This window comes from Megalopta genalis, chromosome 3 (assembly GCF_051020955.1).
Source record: "Megalopta genalis isolate 19385.01 chromosome 3, iyMegGena1_principal, whole genome shotgun sequence".
Lineage (NCBI taxonomy): Eukaryota > Metazoa > Arthropoda > Insecta > Hymenoptera > Halictidae > Megalopta > Megalopta genalis.
The window spans coordinates 12,668,777-12,692,045 of record NC_135015.1 but is presented as its reverse complement, the minus strand read 5'-3'; the positions used below and the strand labels follow the sequence as shown (position 1 = coordinate 12,692,045).

Below are 23,269 nucleotides of genomic sequence, written 5' to 3'. Positions count from 1 at the left end.
CGAAATATATTAGGTAACAATAGAATATAGGAGTCATCGAAAAGATTCATTGGAAGATTCTGAGGCAGGTGACAAATATTCTGGCGGTAATGAAACGACAAGGTCCGCCCTAAAAATTACAGGGTTGATAAAAATCCTGCCAAGAAAATTCGAAATATATTAGGTTATATATTAGGTAACAAAAAAATGTAGGAGCCATCGAAAAGATTCGTGGGAAAATTCAGAGGCAGGTGACAAATATTCTGGCGACAATGAAACGACAAGTTCTACGATAAAAATTACAGGGTTGATAAAAATCCTGCCAAGACAATTCGAAATATATTAGGTTATACATTAGGTAACAAAAGAATGTAGGAGCCATCGAAAAGATTCGTTGGAAGATTCTGAGACAGGTGACAAATATCCTGGCGACAATAAAACAACAAGGTCCGCGATAAAAATTACAGGGCCTGTAAAAATCTTGACAAGACAATTCGAAATACATTAGGTCACGCAAGGGCGCTGCGAAGGCCGCAGGAAAATTGCATTGTCGACGAAACGAAATGCACAGTTAACGCAAACACGATAAAGCTCTAGGAAGCTCGGCAGGATGGTGCGACGGATTTCCGAGCGCGAAAGGAAGCGGGGGTGGGAGCGAAGGTTAACACGAGAACACTTTCGTGTTAGAACGATTTCTTTTGTTCGATCGCGTGAACGATCGTACCGGACGTAACAGATCGCGTGATCGCCGGCACGGACGGCTCGCGAACCTTGCCGGATCATGGATCATTCGCGACGACGAATGGGAAAACGCTGCTGCGGGGGGACAAGGACAGAACGAGACCGGCGTGGACAGTATTACAAAGTCGGTTATGCTCGTTATTATAGCGTGGCAGCGGGACTGGTACACACGAGCGGAACTTTTACATAATGCAACAACGACGACGACGACGACGGGCTGCGCTCGCAGCTCGCAATTCGCAATTCGTGATTCGCAACGGACGGGTTTCAGCCATCGCCGAAGAGAGAAGAGGTGGATAGGCTGCAGGGAACGGTAGGTGGGTGAGTGGGTGACTAGGTAGGTGCGCGAGATCTGGAATAGTCGATTTCTATTCTTCGCGGCTGCCTCATCGACCGGCCGCGCGTCGTTTTCCAAAGGCGATCGAGCGCTGGAAAACAGGCTCGCTTCGGGAGACCTTGAATTTTCATTTCCAGCCGGTGGAATGTACTCTTTGATTCCTTCGGACGATTTTCTGCAGTCAGCGCAAGCGGAATCGATCTTAGAACGTCGAAGAAACGTGTAGGTCTGTAGCATTTTTCGTCGACGCCTTTCCTACAGTACGGCTTGCCCTAGCTCCAGCCAAGATCGAGATAACACCCACAGATAATTGCGTGACTCACTCTGCAGGTCGACTGTGTGCAATACCAAAACCGCTCGAATCGATGGACTACGAGTCCTGGTGCAGTTATAGAACATTCACAAAGCTTCCAAATTCAAGCAAACTTTGTCGCAGCGAAGATCCGTGGAGAATCTTTTGGAGAAGGCAAAAATTTCTATTCTTATTGAAATTCATCTTATAGAGGGTGCGACCGAGTAACATGTACAAGAGAGTAATTTCTTATGAAAAATCGTATAGCATATAAGTCATCGAGATCTACGAGAGGCATTTTTTAAAAGTTAAAAACGAGAGTTTTCTATTTTTGTCAAAATTAAAGAAAAGGCATTTTAGTCATCGTCTATTAGGCTAATCATTTAAGAAAAAATTCAAGTCGCTTAGTCCAGTTTAAAAAACGTTATTGCGTTTTAAGAGATGTACGCTCAATTTTGTGGGTAACTGTACGTCGTTCGACGAGCCGTAAGTGCTCTTAGCTGTAAGTGCATATGTATGCACAAAGCGAATTTACAAACTTGATTTTCTCGAAAGCTAAGTCACAAACGAAAAAAGTTATTCTATAATTTTTACATGTTTAAACCGACGGAACCCTGTATAGATCCATAGAAAAAGAATTCCATATCCCATCGTTTCAGATTTTTTAATTTCCCAATGATAAATTCGATTTAACTAAATTGTGTAACAGAGTACAGTAATTTCTCCCTAATTCGCGCTGAGAGCCTTGCGCCTCGTTTTTATAGTTATTGAAATCGGTAACTATAAAAATGAGCCGCAAGGCTCGACTAATAGTATCTCCTCTTCCGAAATTGTCCACTTTTGTGCGCAATCTCAGCGCGAATTAGGTCGAAATTATTGTACTCGAGTAGCTCGAGTATCTATGCCCGAGTACTCGGGTGTAATATTCGTTTAGCCGAGTATCTCGCGAGCAATCCGGTTGCCCGGGTATCCCGTAGATCACAGCTGAAGTTCGGAGCTGGGTTTTCGAGCCACCCGGTGTGTACGGGTCTTAAGCGAAACAAAGTGGCTCCGTTACGCGGACACGGGTTCCCCGACGCCCGGCAACGGAACGGCTAATTACCTAGTAGGCCGACTCGTTCCTTTTGCTTGGAAACCGATCCGCAAATACGACGAGTAGCGGAGCACGCGTCTCAAGTACGAATTGCCGGGTTCTCGGTAGCCGCGGCAAGATCAGGTGCAGAGGCAAGATCACGCGTAAGCCTGCTCACGTAAGAGCTGAACGGGTCCGCTCCGCATCGCTCCGCACCGCTCCGCACCGCGTCGGGATAATTGCGTAAGGTGAAATTTCGCCGGAAGGTAGATCACCCCGCGAGACCGTTCGCTCTCGATTCCGCTGGGCCGGCTCGCTCGATCGGAGACGACGCCGACGCCGGCACCGACACCGACACCACCGGCACCGGCCGAGAGGAAAACCACGATGGAGAGGAGCGTATCCGCTCGAGATACGACGCGGCTCGAGACGCGTTATCAATTTTCCTGGACGCCACGCCGCGCCGGTGAAGCTGGTGTGCGCGCCCGTCTCGTTAGACATCCGATGCCCCGTCGCTGCCGCGTGTCGAAATTTTTCTTTTGCCCGAGATCGTTAACGTCCGATCGACAGGTAAAACGAGTCGATCGCTCCGGCAAACTAGTTCTCCGATTGCCAGCGGAAAAATTCGTTGCGCGATCGTTCGCCGCCGAGCAAAACCGGTGTTTTTCTTCCTCCCTGTATCCTTAACCCTACCACCGCTGTTTTTCTGCAGATATTACGCGGCCGCCAGACTCGTGTTTATGATAATGGAAAATTTACTTCTATCTGATCGAGCATGCACCCTGGCGACGACGCGTCCGCGCTCTCGGACTCCCGTCGTCTTCTTTCTGCTCTCTGCCCGATCCGAAACGTTTCTTCGACGTTTCTTTAATCCGGCCGGCTAAGCTGGATTTAATTATTTAGACTTCTCGCCATTTTTGTTGTACGATGCGAGCTTGCAAGAAGTGAGTTTATTCAGTAGTTTCTTGCGAATGAGTCTTCGTAATGTGAACAATTTGAAAATAATTGGAAGACCGTTTTGGTCAGCGTGATCTAATCGAATGAGATGAATTCTGCTTTTTCGCGTGTCTTCGTTTAATTATAAATAACAGGAGGATCAATTTTTATTTCGATTTAGAAGGAATGAATAGCATTTGTATCTAGTAGATTATGTATGAAAGGGAAAGTTTCGGGCATTCTCTTCCAAACTCGAAATTATACGGAGTATTTTTCGGAGAAATGCGCAGTGGCCTGGAACGCAGTAATTTTCGCCCCCGAAAAAAACTATAAGCAGTAGATAAGGACCACGTTCCTTTGCTCGTCGTTTTTCAACAAAGTCACTTAAGCGGTTACAGCTGCGATATTTTCTTAAAGTTCAAATTGTAATCATCTTTGTATTATTTACATGTTAATTAGAATATGCCTGTACCGTAATTAAATAACAAAAATGGATGTAGCCTTAAACGTCAAGATATAACACAAACTAATATTTTAATGCTCTATAACACTAAATCGTAAACGAAATCGAATATTTTAAACTTCAATTTCAAAGTTTCAACTTTATAACCTAATATTATACTATATAATGTATTATAATATAATTAAATATAATATAATTATATTATAATATAATAAATATAATATAATATTATATTATATTAATATAATATATAATATATAATATAATATAATATAATATAATATAGTATAATAAATATAATATAATATTATATTATATTAATATAATATATAATATATAATATAATATAATATAATATAATATAGTATAATATATATAATATATTATATAATATATTATATTATATTTATTATATTATATTAATATAATATATAATATAATATTATATAATATTATATTATATTATAATATAATAAATATAATATAATATATTATATAATATATTATATATATTATAATATATTATACTATATTCGCAGTTATCTAGTGAAAGTAACATTTCCTTTATCGAAGTTTCAAAGGGTTATCGGTCCATATGAAGAAACATTTCGTCGAAATATTAGAGTTGTGAGACTCATTTCTGACGAAAAATTCTCGTTCCAGAGCACCCTGCAGTGTGGAGCATTTTCGTTGGACAACAGTGCTGGGTTTCGATAAATGAAATTTGTCTGAACACGGAACAGAAAGGGGAGGGGAGGGGACGAGAATGGACATCGGACAGGAAGCGCTACAACGACGGTTTTCGTGGAGCCCGTTTTCTCCCGGCTCTCGCGCGTTTTCCCTTTCCATCGGCGAACCGGAGGCTTCTCCCTCGGCGCGGCGTGTAATTGGGAAGTTCCCGGGAGAATCGATCGATCGATACCGCGGCTGGCGTCGTCGCCAGTATCCTGTGTGCGGAACCTTGGAATTCCGCGGATTCCTGCGGTACCGTTCGGCGCACCCTACGTACGCAGGAGCTTCTTTCGACAGCGTGCAGAACTCTACCGAGATATCAGTGGCGTAGGCAGAAGTTGCAAAATTGGCCGCGATATGCACCAAATTCGCTGCGTTATCGTCATTCTTATCGCCACTTCGATTCCTTCTCACAGAGGAATTTTCTCGAACTTAATCGTGTCGGATTTATGATAGAGGATGCATATAACTAGACTGCGGATTTGATGCATTTACAAATATAAATTGGTTGGTGATATTTAAAGCAACGAACATATTGATTTTTCTTTCGTGTAGCCGCGGATTGCATTTTCGTTAAGGAAAATGTTCAAATGATTCAGGAAGCTTCCATTTCTAACAAAAAATACAATAATTTTGGGACACCCTGTATACTTATTACATGCGTTATACTTTTTCTTACTTTCCTTCTTATCTTGTATTACATTTGTATACAGGGTGGACCAGAATTCGTGGTACAGCAGAGAGCGATCCTACGTGAAAAAATAAAAAAACAAAAATCGACTTCAAAGTTTGTTCATCTTTGTAAAGGATTTAGTCGTCGTCTATTCTTTTAGCGACTGAAATTATTAAAGGATGAATGAAATTTGTCGTTCGAACGTGTTAACAAAATAATAATTTTCTACGACTATTGTAAAAGGTATTGGAAGTTCCTTTCTGTCTTCATTTTTGTTTCATATTTCAAGAATTAAAGTGGCATCGATAACTAGAGGTTGTTAGCGACTTAATTACTTTAATAGACCGAAAGTGCAGTAACGATACCCTGCAATTCTTCCACTCCTTCCACCGTTTATAATAGCAGCCATTCATTTCCGTCGCAAATGCATGCGATCCAAATTTCGTGCGACTGTTATATTATCTATTACCACGTAATAATTCAGAGCACGTCCATTCGCCGCGACGAGTGTGAGAATAGACGATAAAGAATCGCGTTTTCCTCTGTTCATTTCAACGAACTATTAATAGTGAGCATCGCTAACGTATAATTCATACGATATTCCGGAAGGACGTGGCGCGGAAACGCGTTCAAAACGTGACTCGGAAAGGAAAATTGCAATTGAAATTCATACGAAGTAAACAGAAGATACCGTATTCCATTTGCTAAACGATCTACTACAACGTATGCAGGTTATCGAGATAGGAGCCTGTACAAAAGCTAATGCTAATAATTGCGCAGAGCACGAGGACAGGGTAGAGTATAGACAACTATTAGCTTAACAGGAGCCGGTGCGATAAGTGCTAGAAGCGGTGTTCCAAGCTCTTTGTTTCGCTAAAGTAGACACAACAGACTCGTGCAATTTTTAACTTGTTAGCATAACGATATAGCTCAGCGTGCCCATGGAAATTTAGTGTTCGAAGGTAATTTCGATAACGAGCTGATGAAATATTGCTGACTGAACGAAGAACAGAAGCATTCCAGCTCGTGAAAGTAACGAGCAGACCGCGGATCTTTATGCATTTATGGCGTGTGCAGATTTTTCGTGTGCAAAAGAGCGAATAAATTAACAAGATCTGATAGCATTTTTATCGTTTTTTATTACAGTAAGTAATCGTTCAACCGACGAAGGAAATTTTTCTTCGATTATAATTTTTGCGAAACAACGTATGAAAGTGAGAGTCTGCATAAAAATCCGCAGTCTAAGATAGGAACGTTCTAAATAAATTCAGTCTCGCCATTCTCACGAAGCGATAAGAACACGTTAATTACTTTCAGAACGCGGTAGTTTCAGTGACAAATCGAAATAGAATTCTACCAGTGCTTCTATCAACAATATTTAAACATTGAAGCGAAGATTAGTACAGAGTAAGTATAAATGATTTATCTGGCATAGGAATTTATTAATGACAAAGAAACGTTGATCGGTGTAGCTATGAAAGAAATCGCAGTGCAAGCTGCTAAATTGAGATAAATTGTTCTCGAGCTTAGTCTTCCAGGTCCTCCGGTTCCGCAGGCTTCCGAAATGCGACCGAGAGATATCGCAAAACACTTTCCTTTACTGCAAAATTTCCGGAAGAGGCGCGGGGGGAGCCACGGTCAAGTTTTACGGGTTCGCTTCCCAGTAAGCGAGAGCTATATCCCCGATGGGGCAGCAGACAACGATAACATATTCGGTCATAAAGACTTCTGGCGCCCCGTAGTTCGATGGACGACGGTCTCGGGACATCGTCCGCGGATAAGGTCGAGGCAATAAGTAAAGTCCGGGACTGCTGTTGGACCTGAGAGGACCTGAGAGGACCTGAGAGGACCTGAGAGGACCTGGAAGGACCTGACAGGCTGAACGATCAAAGTTACGCGGAGGATATATCTCCTCCCCAGCTTCGGATCCTCGACGGAGCCGCTTCGAACCGCCTCGAACCGACGCACTGTGGTCTGGGAATTCGCTTTCTGTGACCAAAATTATTTCAGCGTTTTTTCAAAGGTTTAAGATTTTAGCATGGCCCGATTCCAGCTAGAATGTTATTAAGTCAAAAATATGTAGCAATTGACTGCGAGTCTTTATGCAAAACAGAAGCTTTCCGTTCCCTTTGTACGTTACAAGAATTAAATAAATATATATTTCATCTTTTAACAGTTTTGTTTTCTGAAAATAACGTAACAATATACAACGATAATTCTTCTGGTGTCGTTGCTGTACTGAATTCAACTTACCCTATTTTTGCCATAAGTGTATAAAATCCGCAATCTAGTGATCACATAGAAAACATAGAAAATTTGTATTAATTTGTATTAAAAATTGTTAAATGATGTCCATTAAGCCCTTTGATAAAAATAATGTTAAATATTAGGTTAGGGAATAAGTTCGTAGCGTTTTTATCAAGCAATTTGAAGGCGATTTTCTTTGTTGTTTTCCTTAAGCTCGTGAGGCACCCAGGCTCCCAATTTTTCGGCAAAAAATGATTGAGAATCGTTTTATGATCGCAGTTCCTTTTTTCGGCCAATTCACGACTTGTTTGTTGACCGTTCTCCTTCAAAAGTGCTTTGAGGCGCTCTTCGTCGAATTCAGAAGGTCTTCCGCTACGGGGCGTGTCGTCGACGTCAGAATCGCCATTTTTTAACTTCGCAAACCATTTCCGTGCTGTAGACTCGCCTATGACACCTTCTCCGTATACGTTGCAAATGTCCCGGGCTGCTTCGGCAGCTTTTTGGCCTCGATGAAAAGCGAATAAGAGAAGGTGTCGAAAATGTTGCTTTTTACCTCCTGGATATTCCATTTCTGAGCCTCGAAAGTAATAAAAAATTAAATTACTCAAAAAGACGATTAGCACAGTTTTGTAGAGCAGAAAGAGCTCTATTATACACTTTGTCAAACAGCAAAAAATCGTTGTAAAATAAAAGAAAATATAAAAACGCTACGAACTTATCCCCCAACCTAACAGAAATCATTGGAATAGTATTAAAAAATGTCTCCTAATACGCAATGGTCGACGTGTGAAACGTTTCATTTTACTTGGAATTTGATAATGTTGTATTATAGAACGCGGAGGAATCTCAGCGCAGAATCGTCTAAAACGAAGAAAATTTGGGAGCTTTAAAGAGCTTTCAGTTTCATAGCAACGTTTTCAATATACTATACACTTAAGAAATTGAATATCGGGCATGGAAAGCGTCTCGGTCCGACCACCGTGGGACGCGACGCAACGTTTCCGACTGAATATTCGCGCGAGCATCCGCGGAAAAATCGTCTCCATAAAATATTCATTAAGCAGATTGCATCGGCGCGGCGCGCATCGCTATTGAATTTAGGTAGAGGCGCTCGCAAAGGCTCGTACCACGGTTCTGCTCGCTCGTACACGGTTCTACTCGCTCGTACGCGCGCGTGCACGCTCGCCACGCACTGTCCCCCGGCGGGCATGCCCGCGCCCGTGCGTGCGTACACATATCTTTAATATCTCGACGACGAATCGACATTCATTAGGATGCATTGGCATTCTTTCGCCATGGGTACACAGGCTGCGCTCCTCGCGCAGAACCTCGCAGCGAACGACGCGGGGAACGGGTTATGCTAGGATCTTCGTCGCGCGCTACTAACGACCGAGGATTCTCCGATTCCGATTCGATGCGTACCCGCGCGGTTTTCATGCAACGTCGCCTCCGACTCTCGACAAGACCAGCCAACCGTCCCCGAAGACGTTCCCCTCGGAAATAACGCACCGGAGTAAGCTTAGGCTCGCACCAGTCCCGATCCGACCGATCTTCTCTCTCTCGTTCAATTGGCTCCGCGAAAATTCCGCGCTTCTCGAATGGTTCCACGAAATACTGTTGGAACCTATATAAACATCGTTATTGCTGTTTTTATCAGCATTTCCAATTATTGTTTCTTGTGCTTTCCCTTTTATTGCAATTTAATACGTTCCGTGCCACGTGTACCATCCATGGTACACGCTTGCATGTTTACTTAGTGAACTGAAGAATCAATTTCCACCGCAAGAATGGGCGTTGATAAGTTTTTGTTACGTTGTTATGTGTACGAGAATTAATAATTGCACGTAATACATCAAGTTTTAATAAAATATCAAAGTGTGAAGATTCGAGTAAAAAAAGCTCGGCACGGAACGTGTTAATAGTTGGCCAATCGAATGGGGAAATCTCCCACTTTTACCTTAGCAACGCGTGACCCTTATTCTGCTTACCCTTTTATCACTCGTTGAATACGTTTTTTTACTTTGTAAGACATTGTAAACTTTGTAAAGCATTTAGTCTATTCTTCTAGCGACTGAAATTATTAAAGGAAGAATGAAATTTGTATTTTAAACGTGTTAATAAAATAATAATTTTCCACGACTATTGTAAAAAATATTGGAAGTTCCTTTCCGTCTTCATTTTTGTTTCATATTTCAAGAATTAAAGTGGCATCGATAACTAGAGGTTGTTAGCGACTTAATTATTTTAATAGACTAAAAGTGCAGTAACGATACCCTGCAATTCTTCCACAAATTTAACCTTAACACTTCGACTGCCGCGACAGCCGCATATGGCTGACAGAATCGTTCAAAATATAATTTCTAAAAATTATCTTTTACGCTAATCGACATTATGATTTCTCAGTTTTATTAAGATTTGCAAGAGGTGCGAAGAAGTAATCGATGCCGTGTAAGTTTGCTTTGCAATTTTCGTTTAATCGAATGAAATATTTTAATTTCGTGCAATTTTTGTGATTCCTGGCGGCGACCTCGAAAGCGTCGATTGCAGGGACACAAGAAACCGACAGGCAGAGGCATGCGCGGACGGAACCGCGTCGTTCGTTGATTTCTGGTCCGAAATTTTCCGGCGCCAACGCGATAATTGTTTGGTAAATACCGTGGGGGCCTTCAATTTTCCAATATCGCCGTTTCTCTCGGGTTTGCCCATTCAATTTTTTATCACGTTCCTCGTATCGATGCCCGTTTTCCACGTTTAACCGGCTCTCGCTGGTCCGGCTGGCTCTGTTCCGGCGCGGTGTGGCCGCACCGCGCTCGAATCGGGACAACAGAGTTTTGCAAAACAAACGGTCGGAGGCAATAAAGTTGCTGCAAGTCGTATTTGTTTTTTCCGTTCGAAATTCATGGTTGCGGCGCCACGGTCGTTTCCAAACAAAGAGAAGGATGGAGGACGAGAGAGCGAGAGAGGAAGAGTAGGATAGGGAGAACGAGAGTGAGAGAGACAGAGACAGAGAGAGAGAGAAAGGGCGGCTCGGTATCGCGATCGAGCGGAAGAATGCGCGTCCCGGCGCGAAATACATTCGTCCAATTACGCGAGAGAGTTCGGCGACGCGCGGGGGATCTCCTATCGGGACAAGTGTATCGTGGAAACGCGAGTTCGGGTTCAGAAGGTTGGTTAATTGCCGCGCTTAAATCTCCCGCTCGGCCGCGGTTCGCTTTATCGCCTCTATCCTCTCGGGCCAGCGTTCTTTATCGAGCCACGCCATTACTCCGGTTAGTTGATAGAGCGCGAGAAACGGCTGGATGCATTTAACATGGGATACAAATGACCTTATCGCGTACGTGGCCGACCGTCTTCCATGGTGCAAGGGCCCTCGAAGCCGCCCGAATCGTTTCGCGCCTCGGATCGCCTCGAATCGTCTGGAATCGCCTCGTTCGCCAAGCGTTTCGCTACTCGCGATCACGGAAAATCCGATCGAACCTCGATCGGAATTGTTTTTCTCTTCATTGAGCTTTCGCGACCTCGATTGCGGTTTATTTAGCTGCGAGAATCAAATTGCAGAGCAAGCGTGGAGAAAGAAAGCATGAAGGAAAACAAAAAACATGCAATTTTAGTATTATATTATATGATGCTTAGACTGCGGATCTTTGTGCAAAATGTTTCATTGTTGGATGTTAACCATAAGAAACAGAAGTTAGGAGGAAATGTGTTTATTCATTTAATCGTTGCAGTGTGTAAAAAATAACGAGACAGTGTACTTTGATTTTTTAGAAGTATTTATAGGTTTATATTTCTAGTCCTTGTAGCTATAAATGCATAAAATTTGCGGTCTAATAATAATGTATGCACTCCCATAGAAATTGAGGAGGCACGTAATGCTCAAGAGATGATTACAACATCGTGACACCTATCAAAATATTATCAAATCTATCAAAAACGTTACAGAATTAATGAAATTACTTCGAGGCTTGCCAGAACATTGTAACATTTCTGGAAACGCTACAAAACACATAAAAATTGTGTGTATGCGAGACCTATCACACGATTCTATGATTCACCAAAAAAATTGTTGCCTCTACTGAAACACTGTAAAATCCATTGAAAAACTGTAGAACCCACTGACGCACTATAAGGCCTGTAAAAAGATTACAAAGTCTGTCAACTTGCTGTAGAATCGACCGAAAGAACCATAGAATCTCTCAAAGCATTTAACACTTATTCAATAATCGCAGAATCCATTGAATTGGTGTATAATCTATCAAAATATTGTGGAAGCTACTCGGAACTCTGTCGTCTATCATAACGTCTATCACAAGCAGGATCTGTTACAGAACACAAAGGGGCCATTAGAAATTAATAAGACCCAGAGCAGGAACGACCGGTCGAAAACACGAATTAATATCAATTGAAACGTCGCGGAATAACCGCGCGCCGTTATTGTTTTACTCGACGAGCCTAAAAGTGAGCACACAATACGGCAGAGACCGGCGGGGTCCGTTGATTCAGTTTGGTCGATTGTTTACCGCGAAAGGCAGCGGCCGTGTCCGTCCGGCAGAGGATTTTAATTCGCGGATAGCCGAGTGACGAATGGCTGGCGTAATTGCACCGATCCGGGGCCAGGATCGCGATCGCGCGACCATGATCCATGCGACGCAACGTCTCCCCGGTAGGGTAGCGGCCGTAGATCATCGGATCACCCGCGCTCGCTCGCCCGCGGTCATTAGGCTAATGCAGCCTCGCTTATTTCCATGCAATCGATCCTCGGTGATTGCGTCGGCGCTGCATCCCTCTCCGTTGGCACTCCGCGCCCTCCGCTCCGTAAATATCGCTACCTGGCTACCACTGCTCCGGTAGATCCACCGCGCAGAAAACGATCCACCCCCGGGTGGCCACCCCCTCGAAATCGCAATTTCTATTTCCGTGCCCGACACGTAATTAGCCTAATTGCCCGGATTACTTTCATCTCCGGCGTACCACCGAACGGGGACGCGTTACTTTGCGAAAGTACCTGCGTGTTTGCCGAACTCACCTTGCCACGCCGTTATTAATTTAAGACGCGTGTTTAATCACGCAACTCGGGAACTTTGATTCAATGAATTGCGCCTTTCAGCGTCTTACGACTTCACCCGCGGATACTGTGATTTGCATTTCTTTTTCTCCGCAGTTTTTACTCCCTCGACTACGGTTTCTTTGAGAGCTAAGTTGATTAACACGCGAGCCAGGTAATTTACTTTCATCGTATGCCAGCCCTCGCTTCAATGTTTAACCCTTGATTACTATTGCCGGCCCGCGAGAGCGCTGCTAATTACTTATTCGTCTGTGGCGATAATATAATTGTAAGAAAAATTGTAAAAAATTGTACTCGGTCGAAACGACTCACATTTTGTTCTTCAAAAAAGTGAAATTAACAATTAATTCAATATGCTTGGAAGCGAGATATCGAGTTCTAATAAAGGAAACGATGTTCTAGAATGTTCAAGTTATATTCTCTAATTTTTGGGTCTTAATAGTACTGCTAGTTTTTGTGTGACAATCGATCGAAAGATTGCATCGAGAACAATTGATTTTGATTTTTTATTCACCCGTTTTATGTCTGTGAGTAAACATTTTATCTTTTTATTTTGTTTGCTTTCAAATGAAAACATTCCATGTCTTGTTCGATAAATTTAATTATGACCGAAAACGAACCAAAGGCACAGAAATTGGTCAGCTCGCAGTAACCGGTTCCGCTACGCTATCGCTAACGAAAAGCGCTCGCATAAGTCATCGCCCGTGATCCTAGCATCGTGTTTTCCGTCGTAATCCGTTTACAGATCGGCGGTAAACTGATTAGCAGTCCGCGCGTGCAAATGACCGCCGACTCCTCGAGAATGGACGGTCGACCGGTCGATCGTGGTCTGCCGATAGTTAGCGTACACACACACGCACACCTGGCCCCGACAAAGTGCAAAGTTCAACGGTGGACCTTGTCAAATATAAAGTTACAAATCCCGGGAGCGTTCGCGCGAGTTACGATACCCGACGACCAAGTTTGCTTTCGACTTGAAAATCGAAGTTGCCCGGCGAGAACGTGTTCGCGAACTCGCCCAGCGTTTTCTAATCACTCGTTCCGTCTGTTCCTGTTCCATAATCGATTGGTTGTAAACTTAAATAACGAGTGAAATAATTATCATTCGCCGCGGCGCTCTCTGTTTTCAAGTAGCGGCTTGGTAATTGAGTTATATGTGTTTCGATCGCGTTGATTTCGTGGCAATCCGACGATTTTATACCTGTTATAACAGGGGAAACTAAATGGCACTTGCTTTAATAACAATAAATACTTAATGAACAAGCCGTAATATCGCTCCTCAAACACGGAGATAGCAATATCAAATCAATAATCCACATTTAACTGTCCTTTTCGCTGATGCCTTTCCTTTCATCAGCCAGAGTCTGCTCGCATCTCATGCTACATTCTCTTCATATTCTATGTGTACATATGTTCTTTCACATTCACTGATTGACATTTAAAACGAGCTTGCAATAAAACAATCGCACACAATATACACGTGGGGACAGAATATATTGGATAAACGAGATATCCATAACTCGTTATAGCGCGTCATGCAGAGGAATGCGAGACATTGCGTCGATTTGACACTGACAAGGAATCATAACGTTATTACAGAAGACGGTTTCAATGAAATTTACGTGAGACATAGTTCTACCAAAATATTCTTTTCACCGCCACCATCAACATCAAAGGGGTGAAAACGGCCCTTAACACGTTCCGTGCCACGTGTACCATCGATGGTACGCGCTTGCATGTTTACTTAGTGAACTGAACAAATTGTTTACAAGAAATTTAGAACCGAAGAATCAATTTCCACCGCAAGAATGGGCGTCGATAAGTTTTTGTTACGTTGTTATGTGTACGAGAATTAATAATTGCACGTAATACATCAAGTTTTAGTAAAATATCAAAGTGTGAAGATTCGAGTAAAAAAAGCTCGGCACGGAACGTGTTAAAATAGGGAGTCGAAAACACGTTTCTTAAGACACATCGGAAACTATTGATCGGGACAAAATTGAATTCTAAACCGTGTGCGTTTTGAATGAAAAATTCAGGCGCGTCAACAAATTATTGTTAAACAATTTTAACACACGGTTACGCATAACGAACGATATTCTTGCCTGCGGTGCGAGAAGTATTCGTGCTCGTTTTCTAGGAGATGTCGTAAATTTTTAACGCGCACAACGATAACATAAACTTTCTGTCGTTAATCGTTTCAATAATAGCCAGCAAAGATGACGCAAGTATTGCCGCCGGCGCCAATAATAGAATATAAGGAAAACAAGTAAATATTTCTCGCCTCCGGTTTCGTTTTCCGGATCGAACTGGAAAAACGTGATTTCCACAGTTCTGGCATTCTCGCCGGGTAACACGAGAGCATCGGGTAACGCGTTGTTTGCGTCAATTGATATCTCTCCGCCAGAATTCCGATAAAGACGTCGTTAACCCGAGCTCGCGATAAACTCTCCGCAGACGAATACCTCTGTCAACCGTATGGTAATTTGCAATTAAAGTAGCTAGACGCTGCAGCGGTTCGCCGATCGCCGCGTGCCCGTCCATTGTGTTATTCGCGGCGCGGTATTGCGGGCCGCAATAATAACGACAGCGATAATAACAATTTGCTGTTGGTGTTGCCGTTGTTGTCGGCGAGGACGCTCGCGCCGGAGTAACGGGCACCGTAACCAGCACGAGGCGGATCGCGGTGTTTTCCGCTCGCAACGCTCGTGCTTGAACCGGCGCGGCCCTCTTCACGGATCTTCCGGCGAGAGGAGGATGCACGCGTGTGTGCACAAGCGCGGAGCACGTCGGGCGAAGTTGAAGTTCCGCGATGAAAATGAGCGCAAGATGGCCCTCGGCGCTCTTCGAACCTTTCCTCTCCGTTGCTCCGATCCCTGGCGGAAACCAACGGTCTCGAAAGCAAGAGTGCGTTGCCGAGCTCTGCACGCTTCGCTGTGCCAGGCTTTTCTATTTCTCTTGTCGACGATGCTGCTCCGCCGAGCTCTTCTCCGCCGCGCTGCGCCGCGCCGTGCCGCCTGCAGCTCCGCACCTGCTTCATCTGTCTTCGACTTCGCGGGAACATATTCTCCAGGTTTCAACAATTTTCCTGCGCGCGAGACAATGCCGCTTTTAGATGCGAGGACAAGCGATTTCCTTCTTCGGTCTCCGCGCGTAAATAAATGACACACTTTGGAGTAAAGATACAGGAATATACTTCATGGAGACAACGATTGCTTAAACGGTGAACGGCAGGGGTGTCAAAGTTAAAAGCTAACTTGGGCCATAATAATAAATAAACAATGCTTAACTTTAGGTGGGCCGCAAAAAAAAGAAATCAATGTTCATAGAAACAAATATTTTTATTTTAACTAGTACATTGTAATAAACACATATATAAAGTTAAATTATTGTTTACGTCCTGATACTTGACATTAAAAATGTTCATCTCGGGCCGCGAGTTTGACACCCCTGGTGTACGGTGTTGGGGTAGTGGAGCCGGTTACTGTGAGGTGACCTATTGCTCTGGCTTTGGTTTGCTTTCGGACACAATTATCTTCGCATTTCTCGAATTAGATGTATTATGTTTTCTTATATTCAACGATAAACATAATAAAAGAATAAAAAATATAATATGTCTTGTATTTAAATTAAACGAAAGGCACAGAAATTGATCACCCTACAGCAATCGACTCTACTATCCTAATTATGGGAAATATTGCCCTTATGAGATTATGGTCTGGTGTAGATACTTGAAGATACAGACATTTTTGATTGCATTTTCTTGAACTGTACGATTTTAAAAACATGTCTGCGAAAGAATTTTTTTTCAACTTACAAAAATAACAAAGTTATTTTACTTTATATTATCAATCTTCATATTATAATGTATAATATATAATATAATCTTCTTTATATTATTCAACTTCATAGAACTGACAAGAGAAACTTTCAACGCGTTTTTCTTGATACATCCTTTGATGTGACTGACACATCTCAAGATCTAGACTTGCCATTGTTGTTTCCATCATAACACCAGAAGCAAGAGAAGAGCTCACGAAAACAAAATTTGAATAATTTTATTCAACCCGGTAGAAACGCGCGCAGGAGCTATACAAGTATGTACTTTGGGAAATGCCATTTTATGTTCTCGTTTCCGACTAGCAGCACGGTTGGAATCATGCCAGCCGGCAACACGCTTCAGATCTCATTTAAAAAAATATATAATTCGTAGAATTTCTAATATTTTCACTTAAAGAAAGTACATATAATTCGGAGAATTTTTGCAGAAAGAAAATATGTACGATACTTCAAGTATTAATAAAAGTATGTATTGGAAATGGGTAGATAAATAAAAGTAAAACGCAGTGAATTAAACTTATCCCTTTTAGTTTATTAATTTGATGTACGAGGAAGGACCGTCTTTACTCTCCTGATTGCTCCAGGAGACTGAAGACTATTCACAAAGACGAAACCAAAAACGTCACCTAAAGACAAAGAGCACTCTGTTCTATATACATATGAAATCATTGTTTATCTAATGGTACTCTGGCGAGACTCTCGGCGTCGATTCGTTTTTGTAACTTATATGCTAGAAGGAAAAACTTCTGAGTATTCAAAAGAGAGAAAATAATCCAATAGTATGTGAAAAAGTCAATGCAAAATAATTATTCGATGTCTCGCAGAAAACTCTCAGGGAAGTCCTAAAAAAGCACCACTGTACGAATACACCGCGTTGTTCCAGAGATTTCGAAAAACGTCACACGCTGTCCGCTCCAAAGTCGACAAACCGATTTCCCGGCGTGGCCATTAGTTTCGCGAGAAACGTTACCAGCGTTTCGGGATTCCGATGCGAGAGGATTTCTATCGGGCACTTTCCATCCGGGACAGAGACCCGCGGTCCCGGCCGTAAAGTCGCAGAAACGTCGGCTGCGTTAAGAGCACTCACACGGCCGCGAGATTTTCCTTCCGTCCCGGCGTTACCATGGGGACATTTTCGCGAGGGAATGGCCCCCGCTTCGCCAGAGCCGAGACGAGGGCCTATCCGATAGGTTATCTCTCCCTCGTCGCCGGTCGGGCCCCCGTGGACAAGAAACGACCTTCGAGCCGAATGCAAAATGAATTTTCCGATCCAAGACGCTCCGAGGCTATGTTTTAGGAGGTGTCCTCCCGACGGAACTGTTTCGCAAAGAATCGCGGAAACAAGTTGAACAACTGCGACGGAAAAAGTTCTACCACTTTCCTTCCAATAATGTGAATTGCTCCGGCATGGGATATTTTTATTTGTGTACATTTGTTCTGCCCGTACTACAATCTAAAATCTGAAACAATATTACAGGCCCTGATAGAAAGTATTCGAACGCCTTTTAAAATGCAAAAACTTTCTTATAGTTGAATGTCAAAGGTACTAGTTCACTGTACAATGACTAAATTAATTTGTTCTAATTTTGCTATTACTTGGCAAAAATAAGCAAAAAGAAAGCTAGACAAAAGATAAGAAACTCTCGGTTTTTAACATTATACTTTGAATCTGGGACTAGAATCGAATTGTACAGCAAAACATGTCGGACATGGTCATTATTGTTAACTCGACGCTCCCAAGTTTCAAAAAATTAATCATTTTCAATAAGTAAACGATCGAACAGCATGGAAAAATCAAAGCTATCGAATGACGTATGAGACGTGTCTGTTAGACAATTATTGTTCGGGAGATTTAAGTCGAGATTAACGGACATCTTGACCGACCTGTTATCGAACATGCAGCACTCGGAGTATTTGTTGCATAGGATCGAAGCAACCGGCGTGATAAAAGTACGCGAATAAACGATATTCTCAGTCCCGGAGATCATCCTTTTCGTTCATGCACGAATTCCTAGACGAGATTGGCGCGGCGGAAACGAGAGCGACGCTACTCGTCGGAACTCAGCCACGGTGGCGATAAAGAATTCCATTTCGACGGAAACTTTACAGAGAAGGGGCGTTCCGATCCGCGGAGATTCCCGACGTCGTGAATAACGCACAGGAGTTCCACTCTATCGCGGCCGGATTCGCCGAGTTCCTTCTTATCCAGTTACCTGTATTCTTATTCGGAAATCAATGGTCCCTTATGGTCGCGGCCCGAATTCCCCGGGAATTTTGCCGGCGCGGCGTCTACAACGAGCTTCTCGTGTCGGAAGCACAGAGATAACACGGTAGGGGAATGGTAAGCAACGATGAAATTTGATTATCGAGATAGAAGACGGCGTACGATTGTTATCGCGTGACCTGTTCCCGAAACATCGACGATCTAGATTCCAATCACTATCGCTGGTGTCAAAATGCAGCTTTCAGCGAACGATACTCTTTTATTTCTGACTTTTGTAGTAAAAGCATTTTTCTTTTCTTTGTAAAAGATTATTTTTCCTTGTATTAAACGATATTTACGCGCGCGGAAGCTGTGGGTGAAACTACTAAAAACTACCTAACTGAATAACTATGTTATTATATTATTACTACTAATCCTAGTATGGCAATAACTATATAGTATAGTACTATAAGTATATACTGTAACTATAATAACTATATTATTAAGACTATAACTAGCATTAAAGCTATGTAACATGTGTATCTTTATTTATTTATTTAACATCAACGGGCCAAATGCTCTCTTTATTTCTTTACAAAAATTCAACATAATAATAATGATAATAGCAGTAATAATAAAATGAAAAGAATGGTTACATTGATTACATTCGCGCATAAAACCGTGTTAAAAACAGGAATCAAGCCAAGAGAACAGGCTTTCCATGGATCAAGATTACAATATACACACAAATTCAAACATAATAGTTTTCGTTCATTATTGTAAAAACGAGGTTTTTACTCGTGTATATGATATAAATAAATCCTTTTTCGTTCTTTATTGTAAAAATGGGGTTTTTACCCGTATATATGAAATAAATAAATAGTTTCTGACAATATATCAAAGGTGATTTTTAAATTTGTTAAAATCATCAATGAAGAAGTCAACGTCGATTAGTGAATCGTGACACATATCGATGAGGCACAAAAACTCGGTGAGCATTCACGGAAGATCGCAGATCGTTAATCTTACTCAATTTGGTAACACTAAAGTTGTTTCCTCGAATTACAAGTTTACAAGGTGTTTACAAGCCTGTAGTTATATTTAGTCACCTTGATATTTTTATTCAAATGCGCGTGCTTGAGCGACTCTGTAAAGTTTCAATAAGTTTCAAGTGAAAAGTATTTATCTACTAAACATATGATTTTGTGTGAAACGATCTTCGTACATCCGTACGCGATGCTGATCGAGTAAAAAAGCGTATGCCAGTGTTAACGATTGCGTTATAAAAGAAAGAACTGTGCAATCGACGGTATAATTCGCGATTTGAAATGTGACAGACCAAAATTTTTGTACGGCGAAAAATCTGGCCCGAGCTGTGGCTTCTTTAGAAAAACGACCTCCACAGAAGTGGCTGCGGCATTCGCCGAGATTTCGCAGCCCAAAAACCACCGCAGGTCGTCCAGCCAAGGTGCTTTTAAATATGGCACTCGTTTAAGAAAAAGTCCATTAGTTCCCTCAGAAAAAAATCCTAAAGACCAGGTTTTTTTTTTTGTACAGGCAGTCAACCAGGCATGACCCCTTAAGGCAGCCGATAATTTGCTCGCCCGGGGGTTAAAGAGCGAAAAAACCGGAGCGCTCCGTTTACGAAACTGGGACGAAATGTTCGCAGGCCGTCGGCCCTCGAGCGCGATAAGGCGACGATCCTCGGCCGCCTTCGTGGATCGCGGTCGATCGGCCGATCCGAATCCGCGGGATCGATTTCCACTTGACCCTCGATCGCTTTCGCCGCGAGCGCCGACGCGAACTTAGCCCGGTTCTGGCGACGTAACACGGCCTGCCCCGAGACAGCACGACGCGAAAGGGAAATTCGCGGTTTCTGCGCTCGCGGCGCGCATCAATATCGACCTCGATCCTCGCGCGGACGGGATGTTATGACACGGTTGCGCAACGAGCGCGCGTGCCGCCGCGTCGAGCCCTCCTCTCGAAAGGCCGGCCTGTTTTCGTCGCCGATCTCGCGCGCCGGCTCCGATTCTTTTCGCTGTTTTCGCGTGCCCGAAATTTTATGGCCGCGTTCCGTGCCGGCGCTCGACAATTACCGAACTCGTTCGGACGAGCCCAGATTGCTCGTTTCGTGATTTACGGAATTGCGCGACTCGTGTCGGAAGTCGTTACGCCGTCCTTTTGGTCCTCTCTCTTTCTCCCGGCTCGATCAAACGTCCCTCGTTATTTCGCGCGTCGCGCCGACAGCGCTCGTAAAAATTCCGGCAATTGTAACGAAACGTGCTGGAGAGTGCTCGTAGTTCCTCGACCCTGTATCACCACTTTTTAGCGAAGGTTTAATGAGGCAGGTTTTCCGTTTTAGAGGAAACATACGGGAGAACGAGGATTTATTAAAGACGAGCCCCAGGACTCCGGATAAAATAAAGTTGCATTGCTACACGATTTATTTATTTATTTACTTATGTATTTATTTATTTACTTATTTATTTACTTATTTATTTACTTATTTATTTACTTATTTATCTACTTATTTATTTACTTATTTATTTACTTATTTATTTACTTATTTATTTACTTATTTATTTACTTATTTATTTACTTATTTATTTACTTATTTATTTACTTATTTATTTATTTACTTATTTATTTACTTATTTATTTACTTATTTATTTATTCATTGTACGGGCAAAAACTGGTTAGCACGCGGTATTCTAAAGCATCGGTTCAGTTGTGATAGAAACGAGAGATAACGGGAAAAGAAAGAAATTTAATAGAAGTACAAAATTCGCATAACTTAACAAGTAACGGATGTATACCATCGGTACCAGGACAAGTAATCAGGCTAAGGCTATTGGTTGCTTGAAAAGTGTCGCTGATATTCATGTTAAGTGACAAGACATCGAGATTGGAATTAGAATCGAAAGGACGGGAACAGTTGAGCAAAATTGCGCAAACTCATTCGCGATGCTTACACCGTCATTGAGAATATTATTTATATAACGCATAGAAGACTGGTAGCTACAAGAATTACTAATAGAACGCATAAAGTTCCAGAAAGATTTAATATTAGAAGGAATGTTATCTTCGATACGATGAGTATAATTTGTCAGAGTACTTATTTAGACTTTCCGACATTTTTATTATAACGTACGCTCGAATCAAGAAATGTGAAAACGACACGTTAGATTCGACATTAACCCTTAAATGCATGATTTTTTGTTTTGAATATTAAAAAATCGTATTTTATAGGAATGTAGTCATAGGTTACGTAAAAAATAAATAAAAAAATCTAGGTAATAATATTGAGTATTTATTTTGAAAAAAAGTTGTATGTAGACTTTGGCAACGATATGCGTTTATTGCTAAAATTATTGTAGACGTAAACAAATGGTCACGTATTTATATTATCTATTAGTATAGGAATTTTCACATTATTTATAAATGAAATGCGGCAAAGCAATTGCAATTTTTGTTGCGACACGAAGCAACCTTGCATTCGATGCACTCGGTCCGTGAAAATCCTTTGCAACCTGGAAGTTATCACCCATCGCGTTCAAATGTCAAAAAACATGTAACTTACTCGCCAAAAGTAATGTCAAGTCTTTTATTTCACACATGGTCTATCGTCTATTGTTATCAACGTGTGTTCGGAAACGCGCATACTCAGGTTTTTTAATAAAATTACAGTGGAACTGGAATGTAGACAATTGGCAACAATATGCATCTAAGGGTTAAAGTTGGATTAGAATCGAACGCGTTTCAGTCGCGTTTCCCACGTTCGTCGTGTCACTACGAACGGTGAATATGTTTTTGTTTCCACCAATCGGAAATGTACTCGATACTAGAAACCGCATAAACATCGGTGGCTTAATAACGAAGCGAATTACGCGGCAGTAAACGCAGACGCGATGCAGTTTGCACCAGTCCCGAGATCACGGCGCGATTAACTCCGAAGAATCTCCGAGCAATCAAACGAGAAAAGAATAATCGGAACGACGGCCTCGCCGATCTCACTCCGGTTAACGGGTTAATTAAAGGTCCCATGTAATTAGCTTCGCCTAGAGCACCACGATTTAATTAAGCGCGAATTGTTCGAACAGAGTAATCGGCAATTCGGTTCTCAGTGTGCGGCGCGTTAACTATGATTGTTCGCGTCGGAAGCGTTGCCGGGACGTGTCGCAGCATCTGCGCAATGTTCCGAGAGATCTACACAGTTGCGAGATTGTACACGATCATTTACACGAGCTTCATGCGCGAATTCTATCGCGGCGACCCGCAGAAACGGTGCAAAGAGTCCAATTAATCCAGCCGCGCAGCTTCCAAATAAAAGCAACGGGGGAGAGAAAAATCCCATCATCCGTTGACGTTGAAAAATCGTACGTCAAATTCTCCGGAATCGTTTCAAAGAGAAAACCTTCATCCTGGAATCCACAGTACGTCGAGACGTCAAACAAAAGTTGTTATACTTCGTTCGAACAGAAAATCGTCGACAGCTCGATTTACCGTGAGAGACGATTTCGTGCGTCGCCCGATGCAAAATCGATACCTGTCGGCCGTCGTCACCAGGTAATCGTATCGAGCTGTCTTTGTATCGTATCCCTTGCAACCGAGTGAGCTTAGATCGTAGATAACGGCGGACCGATCGATCCGACTCGATTGCCGGACAAATTTCTGCTGGCTTGACAATC

At 42.4% G+C, this 23,269-nt stretch overlaps 1 protein-coding gene and 2 long non-coding RNA genes across 7 annotated transcripts in view; all 3 read left to right on the top strand.

Moving 5' to 3' along the window:
- The window catches only part of Prosap (SH3 and multiple ankyrin repeat domains prosap), a 310,745-nt gene that overhangs the window by 88,363 nt on the left and 199,113 nt on the right, over nucleotides 1–23,269 (top strand). The gene's annotated exons all lie outside the window — the stretch shown is intronic.
- On the top strand, nucleotides 504–8,235 carry LOC143259147 (uncharacterized). The gene is made up of 2 exons (XR_013032955.1): nucleotides 504–1,033; nucleotides 4,484–8,235. It is a non-coding gene; the product is annotated as an uncharacterized LOC143259147 (long non-coding RNA).
- LOC143259146 (uncharacterized) lies at nucleotides 1,045–2,001 on the top strand. The gene is made up of 2 exons (XR_013032954.1): nucleotides 1,045–1,283; nucleotides 1,388–2,001. It is a non-coding gene; the product is annotated as an uncharacterized LOC143259146 (long non-coding RNA).